The 20,573-nt window shown below is 49.5% G+C and overlaps 1 long non-coding RNA gene and 1 pseudogene across 1 annotated transcript; one reads left to right on the top strand and one right to left on the bottom strand.

The window, feature by feature from the left end:
• Positions 1-2,777: 2,777 nt before the first annotated feature.
• Positions 2,778-3,831, top strand: LOC115545036 (uncharacterized; annotated as a pseudogene).
• A 584-nt stretch (positions 3,832-4,415) lies between these two features.
• Positions 4,416-5,199, bottom strand: LOC115546001 (uncharacterized). The gene is made up of 2 exons (XR_003977169.1): positions 4,671-5,199; positions 4,416-4,544 (listed from the first exon to the last, which is right to left on the bottom strand). It is a non-coding gene; the product is annotated as an uncharacterized LOC115546001 (long non-coding RNA).
• Positions 5,200-20,573: the final 15,374 nt, after the last annotated feature.

The raw sequence follows: 20,573 nt of genomic DNA, 5'->3' as shown, positions 1-20,573 counted from the left end.
TGATGTTATTGCTGTGCTGGATTCAGTAGCCAGTGTATTTTATTTGAGTGCTCGAGACACTTAATGTTATTTTTCCTTAAATCCAGAGAGACAGTTACGTAATACATGATCTGATACCAGAGAGACAGTTAATACATGACAATGCATTTCTGAGCTTTGCCTGTGTTTTCTTTTACTTACCTATTTTATTGTATGAGAATGTTTCTATGTGAAGCACTTTGAGTCTGCTTCATGTATTAAAAGTGCTATATGAATGAAGTTGCCTTGCCTTAAATAAAAATATATATATTACAAGTAATCTGGTTTCTACCTACATGGTGTGATTATATGTGACTTGATTTCGTCTATTTCCCATTATGGTTAATGGTTTGGGTACTTAGTCCACCATTGTTGATTTCTCACCTGAAGATCCAATCTCCAGAGCTATGGCTCGCCAGGCAATGACCTTTTTGGAGTTGTCTTTGTAATGACGGGAACTTTGGTCATACAATTCGACATATTTTTCCACCTCGACGACCAGTCTCTCATCGTCCATTCTCGTAATTGTTTATCACAAACGAAAGAGGGCGACATCCAGTGGTGAGGGGTAGATATGGAGGTCCCTTCGGGACCCGGGATGTACAAACCAGCTTTTACAAAGTGCTTTTTCAGGGGCGGCGACGCTCGGGAATAGAACATTGTCTCGAAGAGTAGTTGGGCGGCGCGGCGCGGAACGCTGCCGCGCGGCTAGTCGGCGCCGGTGTGTGCTAGTACACCCGGAATAATGGGGGCAGACTTTTTGACACGACGCTGCGGCGCCGGTGTGTGGAGGCCTTTAGATAGGCCTACCTAATAAACCGTTGGAACACACAAGACCGGAACCTACGATGGCTCATTGCATTCACTCAATAATAAAAAATTCACCAGGTTATCTCATAATTATGAGATAATTATCTCATAATTATGAGATAACTGGTGTTCTGACCATCAGTAGTGTTGCCAGATTGGGCGGTTTCCCACCCAATTGAGCTGCTTAGGATGGCCGTCTGCGGGTAAAAATGGGTAAAAAGGGTATTTGGGTGGGTTTTTCTGCAGATTTCTGGCCATAGAAAGCAATAGAATTTAGTTAAAATTGGGCGGGATTGGATGCTTCCAGGTGGATTTTGAGCATTTTTGGGCTGGACATCATCAGTCTCACCTGGCAACCGTGCAGTTGCACTAGTCCCAGGCTTGCTGAGGGTTGCTTTCGTGATATAGATGTACGTGCGTATGTCACGCAGCTAAAATGTTGCTTGACCATTTTGTGTCAAAAATTGTCCTACGTACGCAGCTACGCGCCTGTGGCTGCGCTGGATTTAGGAGTCCCAGGAAGGAAACCCAAACGCCGCCGTGTTTGGGTGCATGATAGAGCTTGGATCGGGTTAGATTAAATAATCTCGGATATAAATAACAATAATCGGGTTAAATAACTTCACATGGTGTGTCTGGTGTGTTTCCAGCATTCGTAGTGTTGATCAGCAGAGAAATAGTCCGCTAAGACGTTGAGGTTGCTTAGCAACCAGACTCTGTCCATGCAAGTGAACGGAGCGTTCACTCTTCGTCATAACTATCAAACCAAACATCCTTCACATTCACCGAGCGAACATTATGAAAGTAAAATGCACATTTCCCGCTAAAAATGTTTCCATAAACGCATTTAATGGCGTAACTATGTTACTATTTCCAACCAGAATAAAGAAAGATGTCGGCCGTATGCTTCTGTGCAAGCGTCACTACTATCTACTATCTCATAATTACGAGATAGTATCTCATAATTACGAGATAATTATCTCATAATTACGAGATAATTATCTCATAATTATGAGATAACCTGGTGAAATTTTTATTATTGAGTGAATGCAATGAGCCATCGTAGGAACCCATAGTAACGCCGGTAAACAAACCCCGACTCCCGAGAAGCCCAATCCCTATGAGCTCCCCGCGCTACGGCCATCCGGAGGCACACAGAGCTTTTGGCCGTGATATTATATATCCACAAGTTTCCTGGGGCGGTTGCTGGGGAAACGTTTGTGGGCCACACTTCCGGTCGCCCACTACGCGTCGCGCCACAGCTGTGTTTTTACCTGATCAGCTGGCAGGCTATTCACATCACTCGCTCTGTCACTGAATAAACTGATGTCTTTAAAAAGCTCGGGAACAACGTGTGCCGTTCGAGGGTGTACTAACAACCAGACGAAACTAAATAATTGGTTGAAATCTGAGTGTTTTGACCACAAGCCGAAAAATAAAGCAGAGTGTTCGTGCCCGAAATGGTACAGCTTCCATCGACTGCCCAATGATGAAGAGGCTAAAAGAAATTGGCTGAAGAACCTGAACTTAAAACAACCACCGAAATGTTGTTATGTCTGTTCGTTTCATTTTGTGGACAAAGCGCCAACGGAAGAAAACCCTTACCCAATGCTTTATCTGGGTTATGAGAAGCCACCTGAGAAGAAACGCCGAAGAGTCGTCAGGATGAGTGTTGACAGTCAAGTCGCAACAACAACAGGTATGCTAAATTTGATATCGACGCATTATTTTTTTTATGTAACATTACGGTAGCATACAGTACACTCTATTTACGTTGGTTAAGTCAATGGTGTATCCTCACTTTCATCCTTAATTTAGAAATGATCATAGGTCAGTGTCCTGTTAAAACCTTGTCTAGATCTATTCTGTACACCAATGCATGTTTAGACCCTCATCCAATTATCTCCATCTATGTCTCCATATTATTATTACCTGCAGACCAAGCTGTGATGGTGTTCGAGCAGCCTCAAACCTTCAAGGATGCCCAAACACTGTGGATGGATCCAGCTGAGGAGGACCATACCTACTCTAAAGGATCCATCCTTATATGTGACATGATCATCACACCTGCCCCTGAGATCTCACTGTCCATTGCAGAGGTTACACTGAAAGGTGATAAAGACTGTCTGCTGTACACAGGGATTCCTCTACTTGTGTTCAACACTCTTGTCTCCTGTCTACAAGGTTTTGTGCGCCAGTCATCAACAATGCCAGCTCAAGATGAAGTTTTGTTAACACTCATGAAGCTCAGACATAACTTTGCTGTAGCTGATTTAGCGAGGCGCTTTAAAAGATCCGCCAGTCAGGTCAGTAAAACACTTACGCATTGGGTTGATATCCTTGCTGAGCACACCAGGGACCTCATTCCATGGCTGCCCCGTGACACTATAAAAGCAACTATGCCAAAGGTTTTTCTGCCACATTTCTCTGATTTAACTTGCATCATTGACTGCACAGAGAGTGTTCTGCAAAAAGCCAAAAACTTAGACTCGCGCTCAGAGTCTTACAGCCATTACTATGCAAGTAACACTGTTAAGTACCTTGTTGCCATTGCTCCATCAGGGATGCTGATGTTTATTTCAGAGGCTTTTGGTGGGAAGTGTAGTGACAGGTATATTACGCAGAACTCAGGGTTTCTTGATTTTTTACGTCCTGGTGATGTGGTGATGGGGGACCGTGGGTTCACAATTAGAGACCTTGTTGAGGAGAGGAGGGTAAGGCTAGTCATACCTGCGTTTACACGCAAACGCAGCCAGCTAACCAATGAGCAAGTGACTCAGATGAGACGGATAGCAAATGTACGCATTCATGTGGAACTTTAAGGCGTCTCAAAGTGTTCAAGATCCTGTCACAAACCGTGCCAATAAGCTTAATTCCTAAAATTGATAAAATACTTCAGATTTGTGCAGCTCTCATAAATCTGAGAGGAGAGCTTATCTCCAGCAATTAATATCTTACATATTATTAAACAACATCTTGTATATTTATGAATTACATTTATTTATTCCTATTTTTTTTTTTTTTTTTTTTTATACATACACATTTATTTATAGAGAGAAACATACATACATAGATGCATATATATATATTGTACAGAGATAGATGCAGAGAGATACACACACAGATTCATACATAGTATTAAGATGGATACAGAGAACAGTGTAGATACTTTATAAATTTAGAAAAAATAGACAGGATAATTCTAGAGATAATTACATATATACAAAGATGAAAAAGGTCACTTCTGAATCACATTCATCACATTGTTGAAATGGAGTTAATGTCATATTCTTTTTTTCTTTTTACAATAGAACACAAAAAATGTATTTATACATATATTATATGAAGTTTTATTTATACTACAAATGTAAATAGTAACACAATAACAATTTATTTATACATATATATATATATATATATATATATATATATATATATATATATATAAAGTTTTATTTATACTTCAAATGTATTTGAACCATTGTGCACCAATTACAAAACTGTTCGAGGTACTTGGGGCAGAGATGTAGTTTATTTTCTCCAAAATCATCAGCCAACCTGGGAAGCATATGTAGAAAATAAAAATGTTCCAGTTGCTCTACTTGTTTGTCAGTGTAATCTTTGTCAAATGGAATTTCCAATTCTAAATGTTCCTTTTGTGTCCAGATAACCAATGTGCATCTCTGTAGACCAAGGCACATCATAGCCACCTGTGTCTAAAATAATAGAAAATACATTAAATTGGCACCAAATAATGAATATTAGTTCACATTATATTGTTTATCTCTTGTAATCGGCTAATGCAGTTAGTATTTCTTGCCATTAAAAACAACCCTGCTTACCTGAAGGTAGTATCCAGCTCTTCCATTTGGCAAAACGAGGTACTTTCCATCATCCAAGATTTTGATGTCACCGTTTGGCCGGGTGAGGAATTCTTCGAGAGACATCAGACTCTTGAAGGGGCACTTGATCTCAAGAAGTTTTGTCCCATCAAGGATCCCATCTGGACTGGCTGCCAACCAGGGGTGGTCAGGATGCACCACAAGTCCTTTGTTGTGCACATCATGCCCTCTGCTCTCAAGGAGTGTGATGACCCTGACTTCATTGTCAGAGCCATATTTCGTGGCTGTGTTCCCGGTGAAGGTGGGGTACACATGCTCATTGAGAAACTTTTGGGGGTCTGTGGTGTGTCGTTTGGGGACTCGTTTCACTGTGCTTGCAGTGAGACGCAGTCTCCTAGCGTCATGCCAAACCTGTGACCTACTCTGGGTCTTTGTGTCCATTTCCAATGTGGATATTTGATTGGGGGACAAAGCAATGTATGATTGGTAAAACACTGAACACTTCCTACATGTCAGATGTGTGCTATGATCAGTATGGTTCTCAAGTTGTAATTCTGAATCTTGGTTTGGCCCTGTGCTAGGTTCTACATCTGCTCTGTAAGCAAGCTGGATAATACCATGATTTTGAAGCTGATAGAGTGGAGCCATGATTGAGGAGTTGATGTGTGTTTTGAAATCCTCATGGTTACTGAAGAGTCGGGGAGAGGGTGTGGAATTGTTTTGTTCTGGCCTTGATGGATGGGGATATGTGTCCTGGCGTCTGTGGCGCCTAAAATTAATATGCTTTGCCTTTACCAGACCAACATTCCTCTTTGCACCAGTATTCCACTTCCTTTGCACATCAGTACATGCTGTCCCTGTCACACCTTGCCTGACTGCATTCTCAACCTACAAGAAGGAATGGTTTAACATTTTCTTATTATCACATGCTGAAACCGACCTATATGCTTAAAGGTTGCATCAGCGATGTTTGGGTGACGTCCGGTGACGTTCTGTTGGTATTTGAAGCAAGATCCCAAACAAACAGAGCCAGCTCGCCCCTCCCTTCCGTGTTTCATGCATCCAGCAAAACTATCATGAACGCAGCGCAAAAAAACCACAACACCCACCCCTGGTCAGTGATTGGTTGGAATACTATTTATTTCGGTTTTGAGTGGTTGCTTTAGTACCATGTTTTTGTGTACGATCTCAGAGCATAGGCTGCAGAGACGCGTTTTTTTGATGGCCTGCTTATGGGGCGGTTAGATAATGGATCGTGAGGATAGATCCGATGAATGTGATAATTTATGTTTCGGCCTAGAATCCCTGATACAACCTTAAGTAGTCTTTGAGCTAGTGTCTCAAAATCATGTATTTCACCAAAAGATCTTAGTTCTTGTCATGGCACATAATATGTGGTGTTGCAATACCTTCCACAATATTGCTGCTGCATGACTACAGGAGCGTCCTGCTCCTGCTATACACGAACAGCCTGCTGTCTGTATCACTCCTGTCGTTGATACCAATACCCAGGCCTTAAGATGGGTGTTATTGAGACTCTGGCTTGGCTCTATATCAGCTTTCAAGTAGACTAGGTCTTCTGTGACCTCCTTTAACCACACTCGCCCGACTTTCTCGCTGTGTAAATACTGGTAAGCTTCGGAGCTTTTTAGGTTCATCATTGCCTTACCATCGCAAGACACAGACTCAATAAAGTAAGAGAAAATGCTGCTGTACGTTATCCTCGGCCATTTTTTAACTTCGTCTTCCCATGCAGTAACTGCAGAGGGCAAAGGAATAATTATGTTGCCGTTTTTTAACTCGGTGAGGTTGTGTTCCCACATTGTAATTGATGAATGACAGCTGGTGATTGTTTACGTCGATCTCGTAGTAACCGCCGGTTACTAACCGGAAGTGGAGCCCACAATTCGCGCTAAGCATCATGGGGCGTTGGAAACTTGTGGATACAATTATATTATATTATATACTGTAGCGACCCAGCAGGACTATGGGGGGGATTGATGGGGAGTTTGTGGGGGGAAGGAGTTGCCCTAGTTCAGCCTGATAGGCCAGTTGGGATAGGGGGCGGGAACAGCCAGGTTTCGGTTTCGCTATGTTGTTTTTGGGCACTCCTCCAACCCTGTTAGTTAGTTGTACGGGAAGGTCAATAAAGCCTGGTTCTCCGGTTAAACACCAGCCACTCTGTGTCCTCCTCATTCCGCTAGTTAGCCCCGCAGTGTCGGACCGCAAACGCTACACTGGTGTCAAGAAGTGGGATAGCCAAGCCTCCATTTCCCTCACACGCGCGGGCTACCACTGCTAGCTGCTACCACCGCTAGCTACTACCACCGCTAGCTACTACCACCGCTAGCTGCTACCGTTGGACCGAGATGGCTGAAGGAGGAATCGGAGGGTCCGACCTCTTTAACCTATACACTCCGCCGGACACACCAATGATAAAACCAACTAATGCAAGCCAAGCTGTAAGGAGAAGGGAAGAAAGGTCTAACTCACCACTCGCCACTTTGCTGACTGAAGTCCCCGATTTTGTGAAGAAAAGCCCATTCCATGTTACCGCGACGGCCGGGCCACGCGCCGTTGAGAGAGAGGTAAACAAACATGCGTGCAGACCGGACTTCAACCAAACAGACGACGATGACGTCACCGCCCCGAAAGATCGTCAAGGTAAAGTGGGTGGCCAACCAAGGTCTATCCCAGAGTTACAAAAAGACAGTACAGCTCAAATAGAAGATGACTTCATGCAAAGAATGAGCCTGGCAATGGAGCGTGCTTTTGGACATTTTCTTAATAGCTCTAGAGGCAGCATAATGTCCATGATGGGGGAACCACAAGGCGGTGTTATTAACCCACATGAAGCAGGGAACCATGCTGATGCTAATAAAGCTAACAATGCTTATGCAACAGTTGCTCTTGACAGAAATGCTAAGGTTCCCCTCGACGAACCATATTCCAAGTCTAACCCCCAGTCCGGCGAAGGTACGGAGGCAGCTACTAGGGGGAGGCTTGACGGGTGTAGCCTCCCCATCGTAGCCCCTGTTAGTTCCATGGCTGTTGCTAACCAACTAGCTGACCTGGTTCCGGCTCTGACTACTGCACTTACTGCTGCCTTGGGTACTCTCCAAAAACCAGGCCCAAACCCCGTCCCCATGGGCAGCCGCATAAAATTGGGACGTTATGACGGCCTCACATCTTGGGAAACATACTGCGCCCAGTTTGAGCTGCTAGCGACAGCCAATGAATGGTCCCCGGCTGAAAAGGCTGTTCAATTAGTCTCAGCATTGGAAGGGGAGGCAAGAAGAGTACTGTTGGATGTGACCACAGCCGACCTTGGAAATCCACAAGCTATATTTAGGGCCTTAAAGAGCCGTTTTGGGAACACCACTCCTGCAGTTGTGATGAGGCAGAGGTTCAACGAACGAGTGCGGGAATCCGGAGAAAAATTAGGAGTGTTTGCGGCTGAGCTGCGTTACCTCGCACAAAGGGGATTTCCTGAGTTTGATGACGCAACGTGCTTGGTGTTAACTAAAGAAGCCTTCATTCGCGGCCTCTTACCTCTCCCATTGCGCCAGCAAGTCCGACTCGCTGACCCACTGACCCACAGACCTTGGAGGCAGCACTAGAGAAAGCATTGGCAGTGGAAGACATACTCACAGAAGGCTTGGACTACCAACACAGACAGGTCTCTGTACGGCCTAAGACCCAAGCCATTCAGCCTCCTGGACCTACCTCGTACCCAACGGGCTACGAACGCAAAGCGATGTCGCCGGACGACCAACAGAACCAAGTCTGCTGGAAATGCCACCAAAGAGGTCACCCATGGCGTCTTTGTACAGTGCCTGATTCTGCCCTACAGGAGCCGGGAAACGCTCAGGGCTCGGTGTAAAGGGGAGCGACCCGAGCCACCCTTCGCTCCCCAAAGACAATGACACACGACCTGTTGCAAAAGTGCCTCACCACCCTGTCAACCATGCTCTTCTTCCCCATAACGCACTCACCGCCGACTGCTGTAGAGTGCCTGTGTTGGTTAATGGCCAATGGACCAAAGCCCTACTGGATACAGGATCATCTGCGTCGCTCCTACACCCAGACCTCGTGCCTGCCGGAACCCAAACGCAAGCAACCGATGTTCAACTCACCACAGTTACCGGGGGAAAGGCTCCCATGCTGGGGAGGTGGGAGGCACTGATCGAAATAGAGACCTACTCTGCCTGCCAACCAGTCTGGGTCGCTGAAATAAAAGAGGACTGTTTGCTGGGAATGGACTTTCTGTGTGCGGCAGGGATTTCACTAGACTTCGGAGCACGTACCATCACGTTCAAAGACGGGACGTCCATTCCCTTCCTGAATGATCTCCACACTCCCGAAATGGCCAACAAGGTTGGTGAGAACGGGGATGCAGAGGGGGACCCACCATGTCCTCCACAATGGGAGGCCCCTTTTGCAGAAAGCCCTCTTCCACTGTCTGACAACCTCATACCCCCAGAACCAGATGCATGTGCCCAGTAACAGCCCCATGCTGTCATACGGATTGCAAATGTGGTCCCCATCTCTGGGGAAGAGTCATCAGCCGGTAAAACTGTCAGAGGCATCTGGGAGAACAGTCGGGAAGGCCTAAACTCTGAGCAACAGGATAGGTTATGGAATCTCCTGTATGAGTATCGACACAGTTTTGCCACTGGCCCCAACGACGTTGGCCAAACACATTTGGTCCAACACTTTATTAAAACAGGGGATGCCCAGCCAATCCGCCAGCGGCCCAGACGATTGCCCAAAGCCCGCCAAGGTGCTGCTGAGCAGATGATACAAGAGATGAGGGACTGTTACGGCTGCGGATTGACGCCCCGCCCTCATGGGTAAAATCCTCAGTTACAATCCTCAGTTATGCTAATGATCATGTGTTTGCCCCGCGTGTGATTGGCTGTCAATTATGTTAATTTGAATGTCGCCTTTCCCTGGACGTGGTTGGCTGCCGCACCGGAGGGCCGAGGATCCGGGAGGATAAAGAACAGCCGAGCTCAACATTCAAGGCGGCTGGCCTCGGAGATGCAGCTTGCCACGTTGGGTCTTGGAACGAGCGTTGTTATATTGAGGCTCTAGTTTGCTGCACGGGAACTGGGCCAGAGTTTTGTTTAGGGGTTATCGTACACGGACTTGCAGTTATACTTTGTTATACACACTAGACGTAGGGGTGCTGTTCCACCCTTGTATTTTGTGAGCTTCTTCTTGGTTGTATTCGTTTCTTTGATTTGGACAGCACCCAACGGTCCTTTTCCTTTTGTAGTTTTGCCTCCTATGTTTGTTAAATTGATTATCACTGGCACTGGGCTAAATAAACGCTTTCAGTTAAACCAACCACATCTGGTTGTATGTTGCCACCCCTTCCCCTAGCAGGGGGACGTAACATAAATGGGGGCTCGTCCGGGATCTCTTTAAAACGGATCCCTTAACTGAACTGAAAGTTGCACATAGCTTGGTGGTAGGACGTAAGTCAATTGGAATGTCGCTGTTCGATTTGGAGTCCTTCTTGGCCGGTCCCTCGATTGGGCAACTAGACCGCTGTCGGAAGGATGATTTGGCCCAGATAGCAGATTATTTCGGTTTGTTCTATTCTAGACAAATACTAAAAAGGGACCTAAAAGCTATCGTGATTAGCAAATTGGTGGAGTTGGCGTTGGTAGTATTGCCAGCGCAAGCGGACTCTGCTGTGCCTGAGGATGGCACCGTGGTTAAGGAGGTGGGTCGCCAAAAGGTGGAGGTTGAACCTCACGGCGGTGCCCGAGCAGACTTTGGAGTGGACATTGAGGTAGACGAGCTGACCAAAACTCCGTATACTCTGCCTCGCTATGATCCCCTCTCTTCTGCTGGTACTGGATCCAGGGATGTTGCTCGGCTAAAAGTCCGCCTTGCCCGCCTCCAACTAGAAGCTCAGGAAAAGGCCGAGAATAGGCAAGCACAGTTCCAGCTGGAAATTAAGAAGCTGGAAATTGAAGCCGACAAAGCGGTCCAGTTGAGACGACTCGAGCTCGAGTCCCAGAGGGAGGTGCATGCGCTGAGGGCATCTGCCGAGGCTACCTCCTCGTCACCAACTCCGGCGCTCGGTAAAGCGTTTGATATCGGCAAGCAGATTGTTTTAGTACCCACGTTTCGTGAAACTGAGGTCGATTCATATTTTAGTGCATTCGAACGCATTGCTTCCGCTCTGCAGTGGCCGACTGAGGTCTGGCCCCTCCTGTTACAATGCAAAATTCATGGGAAAGCACAGGAAGCTGTCGCTGCACTCTCCTTGGAGGACAGCCTAAAATATGACTCTGTTAAAGCTGCCATCTTGCGAGCATATGAATTAGTACCTGAGGCGTACAGGCAAAAATTCCGGAATCACAGAATGGCCCCGACCCAGAACTACGTTGAGTTTGCCAGGGAGAAGGGGGTCTTGTTCGACAAGTGGAGCACCACGTGTAGGGCCAATGATTTTAATTCCTTGAGGGAGTTAATATTACTGGAGGAATTCAAGAAATGTTTGCCTGACAGGATCGTGGTGTACCTGAGTGAACAAAAGGTTAGTTCACTTTCCTCTGCTGCGGTGTTAGCCGATGAGTATGTTTTAACGCACAAGGTTGTGTTTTCATCGGAGAGTGTTGAGGAGCCGCGTTATCGACCGGCCTCACAAAATAGTTTGCGGGAGCCGCAAAGCCCAAGGAGGGAGGACAGGGAATGTTTTTACTGTCACCAACCTGGGCACGTCATAGCCAACTGTATTACGAGAAAACATAGGGAACAACAATCGTCTTCTAGCGGGGCACAGTCTAAAGGCATTGGGTTAATTAAAACAGATCCGTGCACCAACCATGGGCTTGGTAATAGAAAACCGGTTGACGATTGTTTTAAACCCTTCATATTCGACGGGCTAGTGTCGTTAACAGGCGAGCCTGCTGATCAACACCTGGTAAGGATCTTAAGAGACACTGCGTGTTCTCAATCGGTCATTCTCGCCTCTGCGCTGCCGTTTTCCGGCCGTTCTGCTTGTGGACATGGTTCTGTGTTGCGTGGCATTGAGATGGGGTACCGCCCCCGGCCAGTACACAGAGTACACATACAGACAAAGCTAGTAACTGGTTTCTTTCCGATTGCTGCCTGCCACGCGTTGCCAATTGAAGGTGTTACACTTTTAATGGGTAACGATATAGCTGGCGGTAAAGTGGTTCCTGCACGGGAAGTAGTGGATCTTCCGTGCCGCACAGAGATTGATCTAGCACCGGCACCTTCGGGGTTGTTCCCTACTTGTGTGAAAACCCGTGCAGAAGCAAAAAAAGGGTACGATGGTTCTCTGTTTGATGGTGTGCTTAAGCCGGTGTTGTTGGAGGAAGCTGGCATGGAAGATGGGACGGGAGTCTCTACTGTGTTCCCCGGTGAGAGTGCCGCCGAGCCGGTGCGCTCCGCCAGCCCCGAAATGCGTCATTACGACCGTTCCGCCGTCCCTCGACACTTTCGAAGAACCGTCACCTACTTGGGGAGACAGGTTGGTCAAGGCCAAGTCCGCCCGGTAGATGCAAAGGTGCAGGCAATAACGGAGTGCCCCGTTCCGCCAACAAGGAGAGCCCTTCGTAGGTTCTTAGGCATGGCAGGTTATTGCCGGAGTTTCTGCCGTAACTTCTCGACTGTTACACATCCGCTGACCAATCTGCTTAGTCCAAAGGTGGACTTCGTGTGGACCCCTGAGTGCCAGCAGGCTTTTGAAAGCGCCAAGGCTCTCCTAAGCAACACCCCGGTGCTCGCCGCTCCTGATCTCACCAGACCCTTTAGGTTAGAGGTGGATGCTAGCGCCGGCGGAGCTGGTGCGGTACTGTTGCAGGAAGATGCTGAGGGGGTCGACCATCCGGTTTGTTATTTTTCGCGTAAGTTTAACAAGCATCAGGGGGGGTGTTACGGCTGCGGATTGACGCCCCGCCCTCATGGGTAAAATCCTCAGTTACAATCCTCAGTTATGCTAATGATCATGTGTTTGCCCCGCGTGTGATTGGCTGTCAATTATGTTAATTTGAATGTCGCCTTTCCCTGGACGTGGTTGGCTGCCGCACCGGAGGGCCGAGGATCCGGGAGAATAAAGAACAGCCGAGCTCAACATTCAAGGCGGCTGGCTTCGGAGATGCAGCTTGCCACGTTGGGTCTTGGAACGAGCGTTGTTATATTGAGGCTCTAGTTTGCTGCACGGGAACTGGGCCAGAGTTTTGTTTAAGGGTTATCGTACACGGACTTGCAGTTATACTTTGTTATACACACTAGACGTAGGGGTGCTGTTCCACCCTTGTATTTTGTGAGCTTCTTCTTGGTTGTATTCGTTTCTTTGATTTGGACAGCACCCAACGGTCCTTTTCCTTTCGTAGTTTTGCCTCCTATGTTTGTTAAATTGATTATCACTGGCACTGGGCTAAATAAACACTTTCAGTTAAACCAACCACATCTGGTTGTATGTTGCCACCCCTTCCCCTAGCAGGGGGACGTAACAGGGACGCTGGCATTATTGAGCCATCAGAGAGTCCATGGGTGTCACCAGTCGTAATGGTTCCTAAGAAGGACGGAGGCTCAAGGTTTTGCGTCGACTACCGACCACTGAATGACAGAACTGTGAAGGACTCCTACCCACTGCCGCGGATAGACGAGTCCCTTGATCACGTGGCTGGTTCAGCATGGTTCTCCTCATTGGACCTCCAGAGTGGGTATTGGCAGGTGGCCATGGCCCCAGAGGACAAAGCCAAGACCGCCTTCACCACGGGACGTGGCTTGTGGCAGTTCACCACCATGCCATTTGGGCTATGCAACGCCCCAGCCACATTTGAAAGGCTGATGGAAAAGGTCCTGGTGGATATGCCCCCTGAACGCTGCCTTGTCTACCTGGATGATGTCCTTGTCCATTGACCATGTTTTGACTCGGCATTGGGGAGCCTGATGGAGGCACTGGAGCGGATTAAGCGTGCAGGACTGAAGCTTCATCCGGGAAAGTGCAGATTCCTACGGCAAGAGGTCTCCTTCTTGGGCCACAGGATCAGTGGGGCTGGCATCATGACGGAGCCTGATAAGGTAGCAGCCGTCAGGGATTGGCCTACCCCTACTGACATCCACCAGCTGAGATCGTTCTTAGGACTCGCATCCTATTACAGGCGCTTTGTGGCTGGGTTCTCTACTGTAGCTGCCCCCATGTTCTCCTTAATGCGCAAAGACACACCGTACGAAAGGGGGCCACAACAGAATGCAGCCTTTCACGAGCTGAAGCAGGCCTTATGTAAGGATCCAGTGCTGGTTGCACCAAACACAGAGTTGCCATTTATCCTTGATACAGACGCTAGTAACACCGGCCTTGGCGCTGTACTCTCGCAGCTGACCCCTGACGGAGAGCGGGTTGTTGTTTACCACAGTCGTACCTTGGATAAGTCGGAGAGGAACTATTGTGTCACGCGCAAGGAACTGTTGGCAGTGATTGATGCAGTGAACCATTTCAAGCACATCCTCTGCGGTCTTCCATTCACCATTCGCACTGATCATGCTGCTTTGAAGTGGCTCATGTCCTTTAAAGAACCTGAAGGACAAGTCGCCAGATGGATCGAACAACTCCAGGCCTTTCAGTTCACCATACAACACAGAGCCGGTGAGAGTCACACAAATGCGGACAGCCTCTCACGCCGACCGTGTGCCCCAGACTGTCACCACTGTGACCGGGAAGAAGAACGGGAGGCAGCTAACCTGCAGACGGGGGAGGTGATCTGTCGAGCCCTATTACCCGAGGATGTTAGGGGTTGGGCTGGACTGCAAACCGTGGATCCTGACCTTAAAACAGTCATGGGGTGGCTGGAAACAGACAACCGGCCGCCCTGGGAAGATGTCGTGGCCCAGTCGGCCACAGTCAGAGGCCTGTGGTCCCAATGGCCTGGGGTAGAGCTGCAGGAAGGAGTTCTGAAGAGGTGCTGGCGTGAGCCAGCCACTGGGGAGCCACGCTGGCAGGTGGTCGTGCCAAAGGACCTCCGGGACAAAGTGCTGGAGGCACACCACGGATCCCCCGGAGTAGGTCACTTTGGGGTGACAAAGACATTGAGACGGCTACGACAGGCATTCTATTGGGGCCAGAGCAGGAGAGATGTTGAGGACTACTGTCGCCGCTGCGACTCCTGTACCGCCCGTAAAGGGCCCCAAGGTCAGTCCCGTGCACCTCTACAGCAGCACCGTGTCGGGGGACCGATGGACAGGGTGGCAGTCGATGTGTTGGGCCCACTTCCCCGTACCAGCAGAGGGAACCGGTATGTGCTGGTCGCCATCGACTACTTCACAAAGTGGATGGAAGCATACCCCCTACCTGACCAAGAAGCTACAACCGTGGCCGAAGCCTTGGTGCAAGGAATGTTCAGCCGCTTTGGAACACCCTCGGAGCTCCACTCTGATCAAGGGCGGAATTTTGAATCACATGTATTCACCGCCATGTGTAGCCAACTTAGCATCCGGAAGACCAGAACCACCCCACTTCACCCTCAAAGTGACGGGTTGGTGGAGCGCTTCATGCGGACCTTAGGCGCCCAATTAGCCCTCACCACCGCTCCGGATCAGAGTGATTGGGACCTGCAACTACCCCTCATCCTCATGGCGTGCCGCAGTGCAGTCCAAGAGTCCACTGGCTGTACTCCTGCATTGTTGATGTTGGGCAGGGAGCTCAGAACGCCGCCAGAGCTGGCCTACGGACGTCCGCCCGATGCACCGGATGCCATGGCTGGCCCGGAGTATGCCAGGCAGTTACAGGACCGCCTGGAAACGGCCCACGGATTCGCCAGACACCAGGCTCAGCAGGCAGGGGTTCGTCAGAAGCGATGCTATGACATGCACGGTAAGGGGCAGGACTTCCAGGCTGGGGACCTCGCCTGGGTGTATGGACCTAAGAGGGTAAGAGGCCGTTGCCCCAAGCTGGACAGCAAATGGGTTGGGCCCTGCTATGTGGCTGAGAGAGTTGGCGAGGTTGTGTATAGAGTCAGACTGGCTCCCAGAGGCCGCACAGTCGTGCTGCACAGGGATAGGATGGCACCATACCGGGGGACTCAGCAGCCCGCCTTCCCTGTGACGACTCCCAGGCTTGGAGCTGTGGTGCCGAGGAACACGGCTGCAGCGACGGGAACTCCTCTGTTGGATGGTGGAGTGAGGAGGTCGCAGAGGGAACGGCGACTTCCGGGTCGCTTTCAAGACTATAATCTTCCTCAGGGACGAGGAATTAGAGGGGGGGGGCCGTGTAGCGACCCAGCAGGACTATGGGGGGGATTTATGGGGAGTTTGTGGGGGGAAGGCCAGTTGGGATAGGGGGCGGGAACAGCCAGGTTTCGGTTTCGCTATGTTGTTTTTGGGCACTCCTCCAACCCCGTTAGTTAGTTGTACGGGAAGGTCAATAAAGCCTGGTTCTCCGGTTAAACACCAGCCACTCTGTGTCCTCCTCATTCCGCTATTTAGCCCCGCAGTGTCGGACCGCAAACGCTACAATACTATTATATATAGAGCTCCGAGAGTCGCAAACGGCAACAATCACTTTCTCCTCCATGCTGCAGTACACCCCGGACTGCACTGCGCTGAGTTTGACGGTTGAACGCTGATTGGCTGTTACGTTACACATGTCACTCAGTGGCCACGCTGTTGAACGCTGATTGGCTGTCATCACGCGAAATTCGTGTCAAAGTTTAAATTTGTCGCGCCACAAATCCTCGTGAAAGCGCTCGCCTGTGCACGGCGAAAGTGTGGCGCGACAAATCAAAATAATTTGCCCGATACGCGTCTATACGTTCACTTTGTATGGGATCTTGTCGTCCCGTTGCGTTTGGTGTGAACGCACTGGAGAAGTTTCAAGACAGACAGACAAAATTGACATTTTTATTCAGAAAATAGCCGGTCCTTTTGCTTCCTATAAAAAGCATGTTTGTGACACTGGATATCGATATGGATACGTCATCTAGACTAGCCTGCATGTGGAGGGCCACACAAGGTAAGAAATTACGTAAACTTTGCTGCTGGTTCTGTTTGCTCGTGAATCGTGATGACCTGGCCAAAGGTTACCGACGGTCCTAAGCGATTGTGATCTGATTCTGGTTGGTGCTCCAGTTAGTATGCATTGTATATATAGATTGCAGCTAGTAGCAGCTACACACGGTGCGATTGCTATGCCAATGTGGTCATAGTTCGTTTTGTCTGATTGAGATATGTGACGACTTTGAGCCCGGTAGGCCTATCCTGACATAAATATGTTCTCGCATAACCTGTGTGATTATCCTAAACTGAAGGGGATTTTATTGACGGACAATTTTCTTATGATGTTGTAACGAGTGAAGTCTACATTGGTCCTTCGCAAGTGTTTACTGGTTGTCAGGATTTGGCAGATGCAATTCTCCTCTGGGTGCTTATTAGGGGTCCAAGCCAACAGGTTGGATCCCTATTGTTTTTGTAAGGATTTTTCCTATTATTATTATTATTATTCTTCCCCCCGTACTTGTGGGACTACAGCCCAAACCGTAAATGGTGCACACGCGCCAATTACATGACTAGATCCAGGTCCGGCACCGCTACTCAGATAACCAAATCCAGACACGCCGGTCCCTAGGTGGCGCTATACCAAGGAATACGCGTTTGGGGCTATAACTCCCACACCGAACCTCTCAGAGTCCGAAAACTTGTACACACAGATGCACTGGAGTCTGCTGCATCTTTTGGCCTAGGCCACGCCCATTTGCGTCTATGAATATTTTTCGCAAAATCGCGAAAACCGCAAAACTGTTTTTTCCCTACTCCTCCCACATTTCTTGTATTTTTCTTCTTTTTTTAATGCAGCATAACATATGCTACCAGCAGCCCTTGCTCGTCTTCAAAAGGCTGATGCGCAGTACCTCGTTTCATTTCGTACCCCCTTTTTTCTGGCATTGTTTGTCTGGTAAACTTTGTTGATGTCAAGATAAGTGTTAAATTGCCAACACTGCTCTTTGTCCTGTGTGTATTAGTATTAGGCCTACATATCCCGAGCCAATACCCTGGTGTTTCCAACGCCGTTTTGCAAAACAAGCCAAAACACAAACTGTGGTTTTCAACTTTTATTGTTCGAATATGATCTTCATAGGGCTGGCCCGAATGCCATTTTTCAGGCTTCGAATACTCGTTGGTTTTTACGAGCGAATATTCGAATACTCGTTCCAGAAAAAAACACCATCAAAAACAACATTAATAATCCTTATATACTCCCTGGAACCGATTTTGACAGTATCTGCATATTTTGTTGAAGATTTAATAGCTTTTGAACGTTAATTAGTGGGCCTAAGTAGGTTGAAGTTCCTTCGTTTTTCCCCGTGAAAGCGAACAGCTGTTGCTCCGTTCCAAATCAGCTGTTCTCTGCCATCTCAGCCCTTACGGGAGCTTTTCAATTCATCCTGGAACGTGCATCTTTTCAGGGAATTTGTACAATAAATCCATAACAAATACCGAATATTGATTGTCTTATGTGTCCATATTGTGGCGAGCAGGGCGGGAAGGACGAGACGGGAGCCCAGGTTTAAATGGCGGCGCAACTCTCGTGCCTCAATACACCGCACGACCCCGAGAGCTGCCTTTTTTCAAACACACAACAGAAAACACGGCACACCTGACCAACACACACAACACTCTCACTAATGGTCCCGATCACACTACACATCACAATTAACACACAAACAATAAAGAACCCCAAACCCGTTAACCCCTTTTCCCCAAACAACATTATGAATACCCCATTACCCAGAATCCCCAGGGGGTAGGAGTCGCCACACAGCCCCCACCTTAGGGGTCAGACGTCCCGACGACCCCAACACCCAATGCACAGTCCCGAGTGTTCCGGGGGCCAGCGCCGCCGCCTTGGCCCCTGCCAGTAGTGGCCCCGTTGCGGTGCAGCCTTCCCCTCGGGTTGGGATGCCCGTCTCCAACTGTCCGCAGAGGACCTGGGGGTGTAGTGGTCGGGAACCACCTCTTTCGGGGCCCCCACCAGGTTCTGCTGTAGGGGGGCTCTGGAGCGCCGTTCGGGCACCCCATCCTCCGCCGCCCTCCGACGTCTGGCCTTCCAGACGTCGGTTGGTGGCACGCTGCCCCGTCCACCCGCAGTCCTCGACCAGCCTAAGCTGCCGACACTGCTGCGGCTCAAGGTCAGCCCTGTCGTGCCGCCACAGTGCACGGGAAGCCTCAGCCGCCTCGGTGGCGGGAAGGGTGGCCGTCCGGACCCGGCCCTTCCACTGCCTGGACATGACCTCCACGTTCTTTGTGCCGGGGGCACAAAGAACGTGGATTATTAAAAGCTATTATTTCGTCTTTTGGAAACATGAGCCGAATGTTTTTTGCAACCTGCCCGGCAACAGACGATCGCGTCGTTTGTTGACAGGCAGGTTGTCAAGATGTAAACAACTGATGACGTAGGCCGGTACAATTTTCGCCCCCGGTACAATTTTAACGTGACACCGCCACCGTTACCGAGACTTGCATGTCTGTTGGTTGGGTGTGCGGTGCGCTGTGTGTTGTGGGTGTGTTAAAATAAAGGCAGCTCTCGGGGTTGTGCGGTGTACTGAAGCACGAGAGTTGCGTCGCCGTTTAAACCTGTACCGTGTTCCAGTACCCGTACTTCCATGAGTACACTTAAAGAAAGTACTATCCGTACTCACTTGAGTACGTTAATTTTTCAGATGTGAGTGCTGTTCCAAATCGAGTACTCCGTGGTCCACTAACCGGTAATTACGATCACGACTGCCGCCGCGGCTCCTCCCCCGCAATAAATATCCCGCTTTGAACGGTGAACTCTTTACGCCTAGCAGCTATAAAAAGCTATAACAACTATAAAAACTACAAAATGACTCTATTAATGCAGGCTATGTGGAATATACGCCGACTTTGGCTCAGCCTGGCTCCACCTCTTCCGCTACGTAGCTAAGATGGCTGCCGTTGAGTACGGAAAGTTTCCTTCGATCCACACGTCACAATTAGCCCGTTTTGAGTACGACACCACATTGGTGTCAGAAGTGGGATGTGGCTTGCGCACGCGCAGAGGGACTTGAGCTTCACGATCGAGCCCTCTTCACGACAACAACGCACCCTGCGCTATGGGAGCGCAGCGCCCCCCTGTGGACACGACCGGAAGGGCCGGAGGACCGGCAGCTGCCCACCGCCCCAGGACAGCGGTTAGGCTGCCGAAGTTCTCCGGGGTAACGCAGTTGGAACCATACCTGGCCCAGTTCCGGCTTGCAGCGTGGCACAACGGCTGGGGTGCCGAGGAGGCGGTTATCCACCTTGCTCTGGCGTTGGAGGGGACGGCAGCACGGATGCTGCTTGACCTGGACCAAGTGGACCAGCGAGACCTTCAGGCCCTGATCCGAGCACTGGAGAGGCGGTTGGGTGACCGTGTCTCCCGCAACAAGAGCAAGCAGTTGCCGGCTTCTCACCGCCGCAGGGAGTAGGAGAGCCTGGGGGTCTACGCTGCTGACGTCCAGCTCTTGACCCGACGCGGCTACCCGGAATTCTCCGCGGCTACACGGGAGGCCCTGGCGCTCCACGCCTTCCTGCGGGGACTGCAGCCGGAAAGTCTTGGGCAGCATGTCCGCCTCACCGAGCCCCAGACCCTCGATGCGGCTCTGGACCAGGCGGAACGGGCTGAGGTGGAGCTCTGCCACCGTGATGGTGCATCCGTGGACGCGGCTGGGGCAGCGGCCGCCCCCGGCACAAAGAAAGTGGAGGTCAAGTCCAGGCAGCGGAAGGGCCGGGTCCGGACGGCCACCCTTCCCGCCACCGAGACGGCTGAGGCTTCCCGTGCACTGTGGCGGCACGACAGGGCTGACCTTGAGCCGCAGCAGTGTCGGCAGCTTGGGCTGGTCGAGGACTGTGGGTGGA

Source organism: Gadus morhua, chromosome 6 (assembly GCF_902167405.1).
Source record: "Gadus morhua chromosome 6, gadMor3.0, whole genome shotgun sequence".
Classification (NCBI taxonomy): Eukaryota; Metazoa; Chordata; class Actinopteri; order Gadiformes; family Gadidae; genus Gadus; species Gadus morhua.
The sequence above is the reverse complement of the archived record's forward strand: the minus strand, read 5'-3'. Positions and strand labels throughout refer to the sequence as shown.